Raw genomic sequence first — 11,907 nt, 5'->3', positions numbered from 1 at the left:
GCCAAATCTAAGTGTAATAATCCCAGAACAAAATGAGTAGGTCAAAGTATCACAATACACAGTTTAGGGAAACCAAGAATACCCATGGTATTCATAATGACTGCAAACACAATGGCACCCAAATGACAAAGATCTGAGGAGAAAGAAAATATTTATGTGATGTCTTAATAACATGTTGTTTTCCTAATTTGATGATGAAAGCTTTGTAGAACTGATTAAACTTTTTTTTTTTTTTTTTTTTTAGGTTTTTTTTTTTTTTTTTTTTTGGTTTTTGGGCCACACCCGGTGATGCTCAGGGGTTACTCCTGGCTATGCGCTCAGAAGTCGCTCCTGGCTTGGGGGACCATATGGGACGCCGGGGGATCGAACCGCGGTCCGTCCTAGGCTAGCGCAGGTAAGGCAGGCACCTTACCTTTAGCGCCACCGCCCGGCCCCTGATTAAACTTTTTGATTAAAATAAAAAAACACAAGTTAAGGTGTTTTTTTGGGGCGGGGAAGGACAAATATGACTGTGTTCAGGTTTTACTTGGACTCTATGTTCAAGGATCATTACTGGGGATTTTATATAGTGCTGGAGACTGAACATGGATCAGTCCCATGCAAGGTAAGCACCCTATCTATGTTTTTATCTCTCTTGACCCAACATATTAAGTTTTTAACAAAAAGCTAAACTAGGAATCTGGATATTTTCTATGCACCCCACTTATCAATCCAATAGTGACTTGATAGTTGACAAAGGAAACTTTCATCTTTTTTTTTTGTTTTGTTTTGTTTTTTTTGGATCACACCCGACAGTGCTCAGGGGTTACTCCTGGCTTTCTGCTCAGAAATAGCTCCTGGCAGGCACAGGGGACCATATGGGACACCGGGATTCGAACCAACCACCTTAGGTTCTGGATCAGCTGCTTGCAAGGCAAACACCGCTGTGCTATCTCTCCAGGCCCCAAAACTTTCATCTTACTGATGAAGAGAACTGTGTTACATTCACCTGAACTTAGGGACCAACATGATGTTATCATCAGTGAGGGAACCAAGCATCATGTGCTGCTGTCATTGGCTGCAGGATAGAGAATTTTACTCACAGAAAACTTAAACTGTATGACCTGCTTTTTATCATGACTTTAGAACAAAAGGATATATAGCCGGTGAAGAAAAATGTTAAGCCACAGTTGGGGCATTCTACAAGACATATGTATCAGTTTTTTAAAAGGGTTTTAAAAGATTGTCCATATATTGCTGCAGGGAACACTTGTGGCAGGAAGTTGACATTGATGGTGGAATTGATGTTGAATTCTTGTATGCGCAGGGGCCTGAACAATGGCAAGAAGGAAGGGCATTGGCTTGTATTTAGCTGACCCAGGTTCGATTCCCAAAAACTCATATGGTCCCCCAAGAGTGAATCTTGAATGCATAGCCAGGAGTAACCTTTGCATACCCCTGTATATAGCCCACAAACAACAATAACAATAACAACAACAACAATAAAATAAATATTTTTTGCCTAAAACCCAACTATCAATAACTTTGTAAATCATAGTTCTGTAATTAAAGTTTTTTTAAGTCAGCAGCATCAGAAATAGGTTTCTGAAACTTTCCCCTTAGATCATCCCTTTTCACCTGAGGAATTTTTACATCAACCCAGTTATATATAATAGGTATACAGTTCAAACATTTAATAACTCATGGTTATTTTCAAACCAAATTTTCCTTTCAAAGAAAGGAATGCTGGGGCTGGAGCAGTGGTGCAAGTGATAAGGTATCTGCCTTGCCTGCACTAGCCTAGGACTGAGGTTTGATCCCCCAGAGTCCCATATGGTCCCCCAAGCCAGGAGCGGTTTTTTGAGCACATAGCCAGGAGTAACTCCTGAGCATCACCAGGTGTGGCTTTCCCCCATTCTCTCCCCAAAGATAAATAAATAAAAGAAAGAAATGCTGTATTTTGGCTGGCAGTGAGAGCATATATGGCAGAGACAGGCCATGAAGAAAAGTAGACAAACTCCAATAAATCTTTTCCTGAATGCTTGGTGTATTATTTCTCTGCTGCTACCCTGCTTCATCAGAACCAGCTGCATGGGTCTAGAAATATGGTGCTTGTGGAAGTCTCACTTGTGGATTTTTATTTTTATTTTACTAGGAATCACTCATGTGGTTTCAGGGATCAAACTGAAGTTAGCCATGTACTTGGCAATTGCCTTGCTCCTGTACTACTACTCTGGCTCCCACTACCAATATTCATAAACAATTTTCAAATTAATGAAACAATTTACTCCTCACATCTGTTTTAAAAACCTACTGACATTTTGCACAAGTGTGTAGATAACATGATGTAAAATATTTCTATTCTATTGCTTATGTTTGGCTTAAATTATTGACCTGATTTGGTGATCACCAGTTGGTTTAGAAAACTGTTGACACTCATTTCCTGTAACTATAAGGTTATTGGGATGGGGAGAGCACACCCAGCAGAGCTTGACCATTGGGGCTTAAGAGACCATGTAGCGCTTGGGACTGAACCTGCATCACTCACATGTGAAACATGTGCTCCAGTCCTTTGATCTATCTTCCTGGCTCCTATAATAGAGTGATTATTGACTGGACATGAGGAAAGTAGCACAGGACTAGGAGTTATAAAACTTCTATGACAGGTCAGGCTTTATGTTTCTAACCAAATAAGGATCTGTCTTTGGGTGAGTCATTAGTTTCTTTGGGCTGTAATCTTATTTCAACATGCCTATGGTTAGGATAGATTTAAGTACACTTAAGAATGTTTCACATGGACAAGGGAGAAAGTATAGTAAATAGGGCACTTGCCTTGCATGCAGCCAACTTGGGGTTCAATCCCTGGCATCCAATATGGTTCTCTGAGCCCTACCTAAAGTGATCCTTAAATGCAGAAATAGGGGTATGTGTGGAACATCACTGGGTGTGGGGAAAACAAAAAGAATCTGAAGTTGTGCTGCTTTTTGGGGGTCGGGGAAGTACATTTAGTGGTGTTCAAGAGTTACTCCTGATTCTGCACTTTGAGGAACCATTTAGGATGCAAGGAATTAAACTCAGGTTGGCTGTGTGCAAGGCAAAAGCCCTACACACTGTTCTATTGCTTCAGCTTGAGTTGTGTCCCTCTTGTCGTCATAACTCCTTCAACACCATATCACACCCTCTGAGCATCCTTGTCTTCCCAGCTTTGGGTTCAGACAGCAGCTCTCTCTTCCTCTAGAATGCTCCTACTGAATTCAGTCTTCCTCATTTTTTTCTCACATATTCTTGACAGATTTTCTTGTATCCGCACTTCTTTTTTCTACATCATCTTTTACATTTTATATATACCATTAAAATATGTATATCTAATCTCTGTAGACAGCTTCCTGCATGAAGGCACTAAATCTTTTTGACTACCTTCTTCCTTCTCTTCTCCTTCCTCCAGTTCCCTTGGCTCTGGATCATTTGCAACATAAGAATTTTATTTTGAGCAATCTCTTCTGCTTCTTTTTTGGATTGGTGGCTCGTGGCAGTTGTGAGGGGTCAGGTGTCAAAGTCAGGCTTTTCAAATTTCCTGAGATATTTTAAAACTCAAACTAGCCAAGTATGTGCCTGACAGTGACCACATTTCTCTGGAATTTTCTGATGGCCAGGTGGCCCTTTTTCAGGATTCCTGTCACTTCTGATTTTCTATCCAGGGCCTCTGAGTTGGCCAGAATTAGACACTATTGTTAATCCTCTTCATTATTTCCTCTCTTTTCTCAAGAATGAAATGATCATGTACATTAATGAATCTTTTTTTTTTTTTTTTTTTTTTTTGGTTTTTGGGCCACACCTGGCGGTGCTCAGGGGATACTCCTGGCTGTATAGCTCCTAGCAGGCACGGGGGACCCTATGGGACACCGGGATTCGAACCAACCACCTTTGGTCCTGGATCGGCTGCTTGCAAGGCAAATACCGCTGTGCTATCTCTCCGGGCCCACATTAATGAATCTTAACCTAGCTGCACATTTGAATCATTTGGGGTAACTAAAAAATAGCACACTCCATATACACAGACACTCATTACACTCATACACAGTACTTAGGACTCTTTCATGAGAAATCATACTTTAATTAGAATGACTCAAGCCTGACTCTCAATGTACTCAAAGTGGTTTTTTTCCCCCCATTTTGGAATCATTCTAAAGTGCAGGCAGGCCTGAGAATATTCATTCAGGTAAATCCTGGAGTTAGAAGGTATTCTTGATTAGTAAGTGGGCCATCTGACAGGCCCAAATCACTGAGATGATCAGCATTAAGATTTTGAAAGCTGGGACACGTGTTGCCTGGGTACAAGGATACCAGATCACATGTGATCCATATCCCCCTCTTGAGATGTGGAATTTCCTACTTTCATATTAAGTTTTGGACTGGGGTTCTCTCCATCTTGTGCTCTCTTTTGAGTGTCTTACTCTTTACTTTCTCTTATCTTCTCCTCCCCTTCCTCAGTACTTCCAAATAAACCTTTTATTTTTTTTTTTATCTTTTTGGTTTTTGGGTCAAACCCAGTAGTGCTCCTGGCTCTATGCTCAGAAATTGCTTCCAGCAGGCTCGGGGGACCATGTGGGATGTCAGGATTCAAACTACCATCCTTTAGCATGCAAGACAAATGCCCTACCGCTATGCTATCTCTCCGGCCCCCCCCCCCCCAATTTTTTTTTTTTTAGGTCACACCTGGCTGCACTCAGGGCTTACTCCTGGCTCTATGCTCAGAAATTGCTCCTGGCAGGCTAGAGTACCATATAGGATGCCAACATTCGAACCACTGTCCTTCTGCATGCAAGGCAAATACCCTACCTCCATGCTATCTCTCTGGCCCCTAAAACCTTCTTTTTACTTAAAAAATATTTTGAATGTTATTCTTGTCCATTATATTTGTTGCCTTGACAATGCAATTCTAGGATTTTTTGTTTTGTTTTGGGGCCACACCCGGTGACTCTCAGAGGTTACTCCTGGCTATGCTCAGAAATTACTCCTGGTTTGAGGGACCATACGGGATGCTGGGTATTGAACCCAGGTTCATCCTGGGTCAGCTGTGTGCAAGACAAACACTCTACCACTGTGCTGTTGCTCCAGCCACCAAGTCTAGGATTTTTAAACAGAAGAACAATGGAACCATGATTTTACTATATATTTTTTTAATTTATTTAAAGAAAATACATCACATAGTTGCATAACTGATCATAATACATTTGTTTCAGAAAGACCAAAAGCAACATGATTACAAAATTAGAAAATTGAAAGAAAAACTAAAGAGATGGATGAAAAAGAAAAGAAGAAAAAGTTCAGTAGCAAGTATATTTTTGAAAATTATTGAATCACCAATGAACTCATTTAAGCAGTAACAGAAAGTTTAGTAAGCTCTTCTTTTCTTTTTTTTAAAGGATAAGAGTTAAAAAAAAATACAGTAAAAACGGTGTGAGAGTGGCAATTGTTGTTTGCATAGGCCCAGCAAAATAAGTGGGAAATGAAAATGAAAAGCCTTGGCCTAAATACAAGGAGACCTTACCCCTGAAGTTTTCTGGCATAAGACCAACTCTGGGCTCCAGGCATACTAGGTTGTTCAACCCCTGACTCGGTCCGGGTTATTTTTTTAATTTATTTAAAGAAAATACATCACATAGTTGCATAACTGATCATAATACATTTGTTTCAGAAAGACCAAAAGCAACATGATTACAAAATTAGAAAATTGAAAGAAAAACTAAAGAGATGGATGAAAAAGAAAAGAAGAAAAAGTTCAGTAGCAAGTATATTTTTGAAAATTATTGAATCACCAATGAACTCATTTAAGCAGTAACAGAAAGTTTAGTAAGCTCTTCTTTTCTTTTTTTTAAAGGATAAGAGTTAAAAAAAAATACAGTAAAAACGGTGTGAGAGTGGCAATTGTTGTTTGCATAGGCCCAGCAAAATAAGTGGGAAATGAAAATGAAAAGCCTTGGCCTAAATACAAGGAGACCTTACCCCTGAAGTTTTCTGGCATAAGACCAACTCTGGGCTCCAGGCATACTAGGTTGTTCAACCCCTGACTCGGTCCGGGTAAAGTCCGTCCCCCCCCCCCCCATCCCCCCTCAGCACATTCGCTGCTGTTGGTGTCCGGTTTCTGTAGTTAAAGATTCTGGTTTGGGTGCATCTCCTTCATCGAAGTCAGGATGATCTGGAGTGTCCTCTAGTTTCACCTCACCATTAGAGGGCAATATGGAGAGCCCTGCCTTGCAAGCAGGTTATTGTTAAGAGAACCCTATTTTGTAGTAAGTCAATTCCAGGGCAGCGATAGGATCTTCCCTGGTAGAGGTTTGCTTCCTGGTGATGTTATAGATAATTGTGGTTGTTTCTGTAGATGGTATCCATGGTTCAGGGGTGTATGGGCAATGCCCGTTCTTCTGAGGCCTGAGCCAAGTCATTATGACAATGTTCAGGGTATAATTTATATAAATTATATATAATTTATATATTAGTTTTTGGGTCACACCCAGCAGCGCTCAGGGTTTACTCCTGCCTGGCTCTATGCTCAGAAATTGCTCCTGGCAGGCTCGGGGGACCATATGGGATGTCGGGATTCGAATCAATGACCTTCTGCATAAAAGGCAAACGCCTTACCTCCATGCTATCTCTCTGGGCCCAATTTACTATATTTTTAATGGGGTCACACCTGGCACTGTTTGGGGAGGAATACTCTGCCAGGATTGAGCTCAGGATGTTCAACTCTTACATGTTAACATTTGAGCTATCTCCCCAGATTTCTCTAATTATTGAAATTAATTGCAATACAACTCTATCATCTTTCAGCAGAATAAAGCTGGTCCACAAAACATATTTGGAAAAGTTCAGAAGGTGTAGTTTCAGACACCAGCTTTTCTGAAATTTCAAAGGAAGACAGATATGTTGCTCTTGATGGCTTCTCTTATTAGTTAAAAGAGCAAGTTGACAAAGAAAGTGTATTTCTGCAAAATGAGACAATGAAACAATTATTTTCTTCTTCTTTACAGTGTTCAGGATGCTGAGTTTGTATTAGTCAAAGGCAATTGAGATGTCAAACCTATTATATTTTTTAAAATATTCTCTCACCACACCACACAATTGGGCTTTTAACAATTTCTAGTGCGCATTTGCTAATTATTATCACCAAGCATGCAAATGCAATTTTCCATGAGGTTATTTGTTCTTTCACAATAGAAATCGCCTTGTTTCTGTTTAGTGGCAGTTCAATGTTGCTGGTGTTCTCAGGAGCAAACTAAATGTCAATTGAACTGGGACAGACTCTGGAGAATGGTCGTAAATGAAGCTTTAAATGACATGACTTGGGGTGAGCATTGCTTTTAACAGGACCTATTGAGAGTGCAGTTGAATTCTGACAACAGAGGTGTATGCTGGGAATGGCCAAATAGCATTGTGCTATGCGGAAGCCATGTTAGACTCCGGGCATGCAAAGGCTTCCAGCCTCCTATGAGTCAGCCTCTTTTTGATGACTCAGGGAAGGTGCAGGCAAATTTCCTCCACACTTACCTAGGGAATAAAATTCATTGAGTGCTCTAAACTAGAGCACCAGGTTGTTCTGAGTGTGTGGTGTAGAAACTGCTCTTTAGGGCCAATAGAAACTCAGAGGCAGGCTTAGTAGAAATCTACAATCAGAGCCATAAACGATATGGAAAGTTCTCATGCAAAAACATTGTAACAGGGCCCAGAGAGATAGCACAGTGGTGTTTGCCTTGCAAGCAGCCTATCCAGGACCTAAGGTGGTTGGTTCGAATCCCGGTGTCCCATATGATCCCCCATGCCTGCCAGGAGCTATTTCTGAGCAGACAGCCAGGAGTAACCCCTGAGCACCGCTGGGTGTGGCCCCCCCCCCAAAAAAAACCCAAACAAAAACAAAAAAAACATTGTAACAGCTTTCAATCAAGACCCCCTTCCTTTTGGAATCCACAGGCAGTCTTTTTTTTTTTTTTTTAATAATTCTGTTGTGCCATTGATTGACTGTAGAGTTTCCTATGACAAAATCTCAATTGTATCTTTTTCCAATTTCTAAAGAAAGCCTATGCAGAAAAATGGTATAAAATAACAGCGAAGGGTGTGTTTTGACATTCTGGATGTGAACAAAATAGATTTGGTGCTCTAACACAAGCCATCTTATGAGAGCCTGAAAACGATGCTTTGAGAATATGGTGCAATAAAAAGGAATGCAAAACAAGGCGTTAATAGAAAAGCGAAGACCCTCAATTTGGATTTTCCTAAAAGTGGCAGAACTGAGAACAGATTTATTTTAATGTCTCTCTTATTTTATGTGAACAGAGCTACCTTAATACAGAGAAATATTTCATCATCCTACTGACAAATATCAATGCCAGAAGACAACATATACTTTTGTATCAAATTCATGCTTAGTGTTTATAAAAGTTGAGAGAAATAATCAAATTACATTTCTACTCTAACAAATACTGTTTTTCTCTTGCCTTTTCTGGAAAAAAAGAGTTCACACTGGTTCAAATTAAGATCACATATTAGCAGAGAAAAAATTGAATAGCAGAGATTTAAAACAGACTGAGTGTTCCTTCAATTAGCAGTACATATAAAAGCAACATTGCAAATGAAAGTGTTTGCAAATAGCATATCAAGTTAATATCCAAAATATATAACAGACCCATATAACTCAATAGCAAAAGCCAAATATTTCGATTTAAAAATGGACAAAGGAGTTGAATAGATCTTTTTCCAAGGAGTAAAAACATGTGGCCAACAGATACATGAAAAAAACAGTGGGGTCAGTGAGATAGCTCACAGAGCTGGAAAGGAAGCAATACACAAGGCAGCCTCACATTCAATCCTTGGTACCATAAAGTACCCGGAACACTACCCTGAGTACCGTATTTTCCGGCGTATAAGACGACTTTTGAAACAAAAAAAAGTCAACCGAAAATTGGGGGTTGTCTTATACGCCGAGTATATCCCGAAAAATGTTTCAATATGCCGCTAAACGAAAATTGTCTGAATATTGCCACAAAACAAATTTTCCAACTTGATCCTGCACCAATCACTGCAAGGCTGCTTGGACAGCCTCTTTAACTCAGCCAATCCATGCCGGCAAATTAGACAATGTTCTGGACCTGAATTTACACTGTAAAAAGCCTGCTCAGGTTGGCCAGAGTCAGAGAGGAAGTCTATTACAGTATAGCCTTTGAACCTTTGCTTGTTGTGATTGGCTCACTGTGGTACATGAGCACAGGAACACATGCAGCACAGGAACGTTCTGTCTGATACAGCGAATATAGGCCTAAACCTATGTTTTAACTGCAAAATTAGGGGGTCGTCTTATACGCCGGAAAATATGGTAACCCTAAACACCAAACCAGTTCAAAAGCACTGCCATTGTTGCCAAAGGCAACAAATCTATATCAGTTATCAGAGAAACTCAAATGCAAACCCTCAAAAGATACTACAAGATAAATGCTGTGACTGAAGAGGTATTATAGCAGGCAGTGTGTTTGCCTTGTATATGGAGGACCTGGGTTTGATTCCCCAGCACCCCATACAATTCTTCCAGTTCAGGGGTAAGCCCTGAGTACAACCAAGAACCAAAAATAAATAATAATTTTTGGTGCGAGTAAAGTATACTGTCAGTGGGGATAGAAATGAATATAGCCACACTGGAAAACTACAAAGGTGCCTCAAAATAATGAAAAATATGAAGCAGGAATTCACTCTGGGTATTGATCCAAAGAAAATAAAAGCATGAGCAGGTAAAGATATCTGCACCCTCCAAGTTTGCTATAACATTTGCTACAAGAGCAAAGTATAAAAACAGCAAAAATGTCCATCCACAAATGAAGATGGGATGAATGTGCACAGTGACATGGAATTCAGACATAAAACAAAAGAAATGATACCCACTGGCTCAATATGGATGGACCTTGAGAGTATTCTACTTACTGAAATAAGGCAGGGAAAGTCACATACCACTTTTATGTGGTATCGAGACAAACCAAAACAAAAAGAAGCTCACAGACTCAGAGAAGAGACTGACAGTCACCAGAGGCAGTGGCAGATGGATAAGAATGAAAGGTTGAGAAGAATTAATGTTCAGTTAGAAAATAAGTAAGTCATAAGCACATGACATCAGCATAATGGTTAGAGCTAGTAGTTCCCATATTGCATAGTTATAAGTTGCTAAGAGGAAAACTATATCACAAGAAAGAAAATATTTTATGTGGGATGTTGGCTCTTATCTAAACAATGTGGCAGCCATTTTGTAATATATAAAACAAATATCTAACCATCATGTTGGATACCTGAAATGACCATTTTATATCAGTTACATCAGTTAAAGTAGAAGGTTTTTTTTTTTTTTTTTTTGTCCCCCAATTCACAATACATACCCGGCAAGGGGCCTGTGTTGAGGTGTATATGGGGTGCCTTTACTGTACCTCCTCTTTCTATACAGCCAGTGTAAAGAACACAGCCTGTGGTAAGAATTGGGAGGCCTTATTTTATCTTTTATTTATTTTTTTTTCTTCAGGGCAAACTAAAGTTTTTTTTTTTTTTTTAAGTAAGAATTCATTTAAAGGACAAAATTGATTAACCTAATAAGGTAAACTAATATAACATAATATAGTGACATAACATAACATATAATATAATTAATATAATAATAATACATGTAAGTCAAAGAAAGTTTCTAATTAAAAACACAATTTTTTTTCCATAATGGCTTACATATCTTTCACTGTAGTATTTTGGGTACATATTCACATTAAATCAGGGGAATACCCATCACCTAATATGTCCTCTTCTCAATCAAAAATCAAATATACTGAAAATAGGCAGAGTCCTGTCTAGAGGCTTCCAACCTCAGTTTGAGAGAGGATGTGAAAAAAATAATTAAAATACCACAACAATACACACACACACACAAAAAAAAATATCGAATTAAATAACCGATAAGCACCACAACAATAAAGACAGGCACCACACAATAATCTCGGTTCTGAAATCAAATCATACTCAAGTGCAAAAAAGAAAAAAAAAGACAAAACAAAATAAAATAAAATAATATTGGAGACATCAACCATAATCTCCACACCAAAATAAAGACGTCAAAAAAATAGATCATTTATTCTCCTCTTGCTGCTTTCGTGGTATGTGGAAGACTTCTACTTTATCTTGGATGGTAAAATCAGACCTGTTTCTAGAGATCTTGGTGGCTGTGCAGATCAGGGAATGGAGTTTATGGAGTCTTTCTTTGTGGTTCTAGCAGTTATGCTTCTTCAATGTCCTTTTTTTGTTTTTTATGTATTCTAGGTGTTTCAGAATAGTGCTACCATTCTGTGTTTTTCTTTTGTCTTCTGACTTACTTCGTTTAACATAACATGATCTAGGTCCATCCACGTTGCTGCAAAGTCTGTGATTGTATCATTTCTAACTGCCATGTAATATTCCATTGTATATATGTACCACATCTTAATGATCCATTCATCTGTTGTTGGACATCGAGGTTGGTTCCAAGATTTGGCTATTATACTGAGTGCTGCAATAAATAGTGGGGTGCATATGTATTTTGGAATGAATGTCCTTCCATCTTGGGGATATATGCCTAGGAGAGCAATTGCTGGGTCAAATGGCAGCTCAATTCTGAGTTCTTTGAGCACTCTCCAGACTTTTCTCCATAGATGTTGGACCAAGGGGCATTCCCACCAGCAATGAATGAGAGTTCCTTTCATACCACATCCTCTCCAACAAAGGTTGTTCCCATTATTTTTGATGTGAGCCAACCTCACTGGTGTGAGGTGGTATCTCATTGTTGTCTTGATTTGGATCTCCCTGATGATGAGTGAAGGTGAGCATGTTTTCATGTGTTTGTTGGCCATCCTTCTCTCTTCCTCAGAGAAATGTCTA

The 11,907-nt window shown here is 39.2% G+C and overlaps 1 non-coding gene across 1 annotated transcript; it reads right to left on the bottom strand.

The window, feature by feature from the left end:
* Positions 1–10,364: 10,364 nt before the first annotated feature.
* Positions 10,365–10,497, bottom strand: LOC126007847 (small nucleolar RNA SNORA51). The gene has a single exon (XR_007495326.1). It is a non-coding gene; the product is annotated as a small nucleolar RNA SNORA51 (small nucleolar RNA).
* Between the last annotated feature and the right edge of the window lie 1,410 nt (positions 10,498–11,907).

This window comes from Suncus etruscus, chromosome 4 (genome assembly GCF_024139225.1).
Source record: "Suncus etruscus isolate mSunEtr1 chromosome 4, mSunEtr1.pri.cur, whole genome shotgun sequence".
Classification (NCBI taxonomy): Eukaryota; Metazoa; Chordata; class Mammalia; order Eulipotyphla; family Soricidae; genus Suncus; species Suncus etruscus.
The sequence above is the reverse complement of the archived record's forward strand: the minus strand, read 5'-3'. Positions and strand labels throughout refer to the sequence as shown.